Here is a 6831-nt window from a genome sequence, read left to right on the forward strand (position 1 = left end):
CTGAACTCTTGATTCAGCTTATACACTTAGGTACTATCCTACTCATCTTCTCCCTTTCCCTTCTAAACTTCTGAAAGAATAGTCTACACTTGCTGCCTCCACTTCCTCAACACCTACTCACTTCTTCAACCCACTACCAATTGTTTGTGCCTAAGATTCTAGTGAAACTGCCATCTTTAAGATGACTAATAATCTAATTACCAATGCATAAAATTCCTTCTTAAAAATTGTTTCATGAATTTTAAATTTTATCTCCCATTTCCAAGTACTTATTTGCTCAGGCTAATATTCATATCTCATATGCACTTCCCGTTCATCTCCACCTGACAGAATCTTTGCTTTCTTTTAAAAATCAGCTTAGGATTCAGTTTCTCCCTTAAACTTTCCATGACACTCCTCCCCCCAGTACTAGTATTCTATCTTCCATCAAATTACATGTTCTCTTTTCCCCTGACTCAAAAAGAATCCACACTTCTTGAAGGAAGAGAATATTTTGTTTCTAAGTCCCAATACCTAGCATAGTGCCTAGCATATATTAAATGCTTGAGTTAAAATGAAAGAAAAGGTATACAAAAAAATAAAGATAGAACAGGGACTGATAACTGACTAGAATGCAGGAAAGCAATGGAGTAGAGGAAGAAAAACAAAGATAATGAGACTTCAAGCTTGAGTGATTGAAAATAACAATACTCTACTCAGAAAATACAAATTTATTAATGTGTCAGGAACCATGTGATCAATTGTTTAGAAATATTATAATATTGAATTCAGTTTTTGATACTTTGAGGTTAAGGTAGCACAGAAAAATAAAATAGAAATAATCCAGTCAGTGTTTAGAAACTTGGGGAAAGAACTTAAAGAACCTAAACAAACATACAGATTTAGAAGTCTTCTACATAATTGATAAAAGAAAATTTTTAAAAATCAGACAAATGAGAAAATATCCAGAGAGAAGAGGGCCCACAGTATGAAGATTCTCTAATACTCAAATTTAAGGAGGAAGACAGCCAGAAAAAGGAGGCCAAAAAAGTAAATGGAAGAGAAAACTGGTAGAAATCTAAAGAAGGGTATTAAGAATACTGTGAGCTTATAATAATGACACAATAAAAAGCTCTCAAATAAGAGACCACTGGTGAGCTTGAAGAGAGAAGTTTAAAGAGAGCACTGGGCAACATTTAGATAATCATCAAAGATTTAGGGGGTGGCAAAGTCTGTAGAGATCATTATATCCAACCAACTAATTTTATAAATGAGGAAACTATGAGGTCCAAGGACAATAAGGCACTTGCCCAGATCAGATGACAGAAATGTGAAGGCAAGGGTTTTTTAAACCAAAGCCAGTAATCTTTCTACCACATAAATTCATTAAACAGTGAATTTTAACCTGGTAGTTTAGCAATGAAAGGAAAAATGAAGGATATTGGCTTCAGAGGATAGAATTGCTAAATACAATTTCCAATTCTAAGAAGAAATTGTTATTCCTTCCAGTTTTAAATACTAGAACTTTATGATTCTCATTTTTTTTTAAAGGAAAGATTCTCTGTTAACCGAAAAAGAAGTAAGAAAGAGGGAGTAAAATTGGAGAGCTTGAGGAGATAAGAATGCTAATAGGAAAATGAAGAAAAAAACAAAAGAATCCTTGTATTATGTGTATTACAAATAAGAAACTTTGATTTTGGCAACAAAAAAAAAATTAAACAAAAAATTTCCTATTAAGTGGTGATTTTCTCAATAATGTATTTTCACTGTTATCTAAACTTTCTGAGAATCAATTCATCTTTTAGATGAGAGCATATTTTATTCTAATATTATAATCTAAGTCATATTTTAAGATTATAAAAATTCACCCACATTAGTAATTGCTATAGACCATTCATTAAGTGAATAAGCATTTATTAGGCATATACAATGTACCAAAAACTGTCCTAAAGAATACCAAAAAAAGAGATAAAGGACAATCCAGGCTCTCAAAAAGATCAAAATCTGTAGAAGGTGACAAGCAAATTCAGACAAACTATATACATAAATAGAAAATAATTAAGAGGCAAGATATTAGAATTGAGTGAAATTAGGAAAGGTATTCTATGGAAGATAGGATTTTAGTTGGAACGGGAAAGAAGCTTGGAAGTCAGGAAGCAGAGGTGACTAAGGAGAGCATCCTAGCCATGGGTAACAGCCAATGAAAATGTCTGGAGCTAAGAGATGGAGTGTCTTATTTGTATTATAGCAAGATGGCCAGTAACACTGGGTCAAAGAAAACATAAGAGAGATTAAGATGCAAAAAGGTGGAAAAGTTGGGGGAGGGCAAGTTATGAGAACTTTGAACACCAAAGGGAAGATTTTGTATTTGATCCTGGATGTGCTAGGGAACCATTGATGTTTACTGAATAGAAGTTAGACCACTGCTTTAGAAGAATCACTGACAGCTGAAAGAAAGATGTATTAAAGCAGAGAGAGACTTGAGGCAGGAAGACTTACCAGAAGACTATTGCAATAGTCCAAGTGTCAGGTAATGCCACAGTGGTGACAGTGTCAGAGAAAAGGGAATACATTCAAGAGATGATGCAAAAAATTGCAATTGTTGGCAAAAGCAACAGGCCTTGGCAACAGATTGGATATGGAGGTGAGAAACAAGGAAGAACTGAGGATGAAAGATGGTGTCCTCCACAGTAATAGGGAAGTTTGCAGAAAACGGGTTTAGGAAGGAAAGACAATGAGTTCAGTTTTGGACATGTTGAGTTTAGATATTTAGTTTAAGATACATCTGAAAGACAGTTGGAAATGTGAGACTGGAGATCAGCAGAAAGATCATCAACACAGAGATAATTGAATGCATCAGAGCTAATGAGATCAAATGAAGTATAGCATAAAGGCAGAAGAGTATTGGGCCAGAGTCCTGTGGGACATCTACCTACATTTAGTGGACATAACCTGGATGAGGACACACACAAGAGACTGAGTGGGAGCAGTTTGGTAAGCAGGATGAGAATCAGGAGGAGGAGTATCCCAAAAATCTAGAGAAAAGAGGATATCAAGTAATAAACAGTATCAAAAACTGCAGGGAAGTTAAGGACTGAAAAAAGGCCACTAAATTTAAAATAAAGAAATTACTGTTAACTTTGGAATTCTGTGGAATGATAAAGCTGGAACAAGATTGTAGACAGTTAAACTGAGAGGAAAGAAAAGTAGTGGCAATGATTATAGACTGTCTTCCTGAGGAATTTAGCTATAAAAAGCAGAGGCGATAAAGGAAGATCCTTAGCTGAGCAGAGGGATCAACTAAGGGTTTTCTGAGGATAGGGAGTTTGGGGTATATTTGTAGATAATTGGAAGGAGTTGGTAGTTGGGGAGAGACTTTAGACTTAAGTGAGAGGGTAGGGATCACAGAGGGCTTATTGCATGTGAATATATACAAATACACATATACACACACACACAAAACACCCTTACTAAAACTTTCTATCAACATCATTTTTTACTGTGTGGCTATCAGGTGATGTTAGTAGACGAAAAATTTTGTCATCTAGAATGGGGCTTCAGGCTGAGAGTGTCACTAACAGAAAGCTAATCAAAAGATAATGGATTTCTATGGTCACAACTTAAATGACCATTTCCTAAGTCATAGGGGTGCTCTAATTTGTTTGAATGGAGGAAGTATAAGTATGATGAACTCACATATCTTTGAAGTATACACATAAATACATATGTATATAAGTACACTGTATCATATACACAATTATAAATCGCATGCCAGTATTAAACTAGTTTCATGTACTAGTACCCTAGTACCATATACTACTAATAAACCATATACCAGTAACAAACTTGAGTAGTTAAGTTACATATTACCCTTCCCCCCCCAAAAAAAAAAAACCAAGACACACTTCTTATAGTATTGATTGAAATGAATAAAGTTTCTTCCATAATTTCAACAGGTAAAATCCACTCTACTGCTGTGTTGGCTATTGATTTTTATTAAAGAAAGTGAAAATGTTTCTACACATACAACAGAGTCAAAATGTCTACAGATCTTCAGTGAGCACAAAATGAAACAAAATATTTATTCTAACATATTTAAGTACTTTACTTAAGTACTAATGGTAACCAATTTAAATAATAATGAGGTTCCCATCCCTGAAAAAGATTAAACTTAAATTATGAAATTCTATAATTTTTTTTAACAAAAAGTCCTTCAACAACAATGAAATGTGTATTAATCACAGCAGGATGGTTCAGAGGAACTTTCCTGAGGCTGCAGTATACCCGACCCAGAAAGTATTTTTAGCAAGTGTTCAATCAAAGCTGGTTTTGCACATAGCCTAAATTAAAATAGAAAATGGGTGGCAGAAATTTAAAGTAACATAGTTACTTGGGATTTTTAAAAAGCTCTATTTGATTAGTACTTAAAAGATTTCAATACCTAATAGTTTGAGACATGATATTATGCTGTATCTAAGCCAACCACAACCCAGAATCTATGCACACTAGAATTAAGTAATGTGAAAATCACATCATTGCTGCTTTTAAGGAAGCATCACACGCCAAATAAAAGTTTCAAATTCTACTATATATAATAAAATCTACTATATATAATAATCAAGGTCCTGAAAACAACTAAGTACCCTCAAAACTAAAGTATTAAAATTTACCTTAAAATTTGACAGTTGAAAAATATTTATTATGGATCTGCATAAAATTCTATGCCAAATAATAAAATTGTTAAGTTAAATCATCTCAGCATGCCTAAGGATTATACACCATCAGTTTGATTAAAACCGATAATTTTTATATAATAAAATGAGTTGGTGGAACAAAAATAACTTTTGGGTAAACTAGGCATGAATTATGTTGCCAAAAATATGTGGCACTCACTATATTAATAGAAGACGGTGTGCAGTAACAATTTCTGTAACAATAGCCAAATATTTGCTTACATAAAACTGGTTTCTAGTCTAAAATTGAGTTTTATCATATTGCTTAATCATACAGTATCTAGTTAACATATCTAGCTACAGTGCAACAGGCACATACTGGTCTTGAAAGAAATTTATTGTGGACCCCGAATAAAACATCCAAAATCTAATCCTTCCATTCAGGATTCAACTCCAAGGGGCAGAGAAATTCGTAATAACAAAATGCCTGGGTTGTTTTTTTATTTAGTTTTTAGTTTTTTACAGTCCAACAACCCTTATTAGTATTAAAAATCACCCCTACAAAGATTGAGATACGTCGAGATTAACGGGGCTTTTTTGTTCTTTCCTAAGAATACTTTAAAATGCTGGTAGCCACAGAGTTCTACGGTTTAAACAGAGGCCCAAGATTTTGTCACATTAACACTGCAACCAGTGTTACTTAACCTAGGATTAGATCAGCTGGAATATTAAAATTACTTAGGTTCTCTCAGAACAAGTTAAAATCCCACAAAACACAATTTATCTCAGACACCATGCCCATATGCACATACGTAACTGTAAGTCTTCAACTTTAGGAAATGCTCAAGCACGGTTTTTTTGTTTTTGTTTTGTTTTTTTTTAGCTTCTCCTAAACTTTTTTTGGGGGGAAGCATTTTCTTAACCATGAATATACACTAAAAGTATATGACGCTTGAAAACAAACGTTAACCACGTTCTGCCCGTGCATTGATGCTTAATACAAGTCACCAAACAAGTATGTGAACCCTAAAAACAAACAACCACATTCAGCCTCTGCATCAATGCTTAATGCAAGTCGTTAAACAAAATAAGTATACGAAGCTTAAAAACTAAATTGATTGTAGCCACATTCTGCCTTTGCATCAATGCAATCAATTAATAAAAGTCAATCAACAGAATCTTCACCAATAACGGATAAATCTGAAATGTGTTACCCCTGTTTTAGGTCTTGAAGATCGTCGCATCCGCCCTACTACCTTTCTTCTCCTTGGAGCACTCCAAAGCAGAGATTCCAAAAAAAAACTGTTTCACTAGAGAAAAGAGTGAAAAGGCCTGAGGAAGTATGGGGGTGGGAAAAAAAAGTACCTTTTTTTTTTTTTGGCCTTCCTCACTACCCATACCATTTCCATTTCCACAATGCTTTCTTGCCTGGAGTACCTCCTTTAGAAACCCACACGTAGTGTGGGATGGGAAAAGGGAGTGAGGTGGAGAAGAGGAAGCCTCTTACCTTCATATATCAGCCGCGTCCTTTCGGATGGAGGGAGGGAAAATTAAAAAATCGTCCGATCCTCCTCCCCCCCCCCCTCCAACGCTGGCTCTCAGTGACCCCCGGACAGCAGGAGCGGCCAGCAGCCCATTGGCCTTAGCAGCCAGCACCACCTCATACTGCGGGGCTTGCAGCAGCCGAACCCGGTGAAGGAGGAGAGGGGGAGGGGAAGGGGGAGAGAGAAGAGAGAAGGAGGGAGGGAGGGGAAAGGAAGCAAAAACCTTTTACCACTCCCTCCCCCCCCCCAAAAAAAAAAACTAATTCGTAGCACTCTTCTCAAAAAAAAAAAAAAGAGAGAGAGAGACCACCGATGGGCAGAACGGGGGAGGAGGGGGGAAATACAGGTGATAAGGCGGGGGTGTGGAATTCGCAACACCACCGTCCCCCCCTAGAAAAAATATCCTAGCCCTCTCTCCCGAGACACTCCCCCCTCAATTCAGCCTCGAGGACCTAGGAGTCTGGGTGGGAAAGAGGACGCGGGGAAGTAGGAGGATGTCAGCTCAAATGGTAGGAGCGTGAGAGAAAGCGCCAGAGGAGGCTCAGTCACCGCCCCCCCTCCTTCCTCTTCCTCCTCCTCCTCCTCCTCCTCCTCCTCCTCCCTCAAGCTCTCCCCGTCTCCCGGGGCCGCAGCAT

General features: G+C 36.6%; 1 protein-coding gene across 4 annotated transcripts in view; it reads right to left on the bottom strand.

Annotated features, from left to right (window-relative positions):
- PTPN4 (protein tyrosine phosphatase non-receptor type 4) overlaps positions 1-6413 on the bottom strand; it is a 218855-nt gene extending 212442 nt beyond the window's left edge. For all 4 annotated transcript variants that reach the window (XM_031959946.1, XM_031959947.1, XM_003763793.4 and 1 more), the window contains exon 1: positions 6160-6413. The gene's annotated coding sequence lies outside the window, so the exon portion shown is untranslated. The remainder of the gene's footprint in view (positions 1-6159) is intronic.
- Between the last annotated feature and the right edge of the window lie 418 nt (positions 6414-6831).

The sequence above is a fragment of the Sarcophilus harrisii genome, chromosome 3 (assembly GCF_902635505.1).
Source record: "Sarcophilus harrisii chromosome 3, mSarHar1.11, whole genome shotgun sequence".
Classification (NCBI taxonomy): domain Eukaryota; kingdom Metazoa; phylum Chordata; class Mammalia; order Dasyuromorphia; family Dasyuridae; genus Sarcophilus; species Sarcophilus harrisii.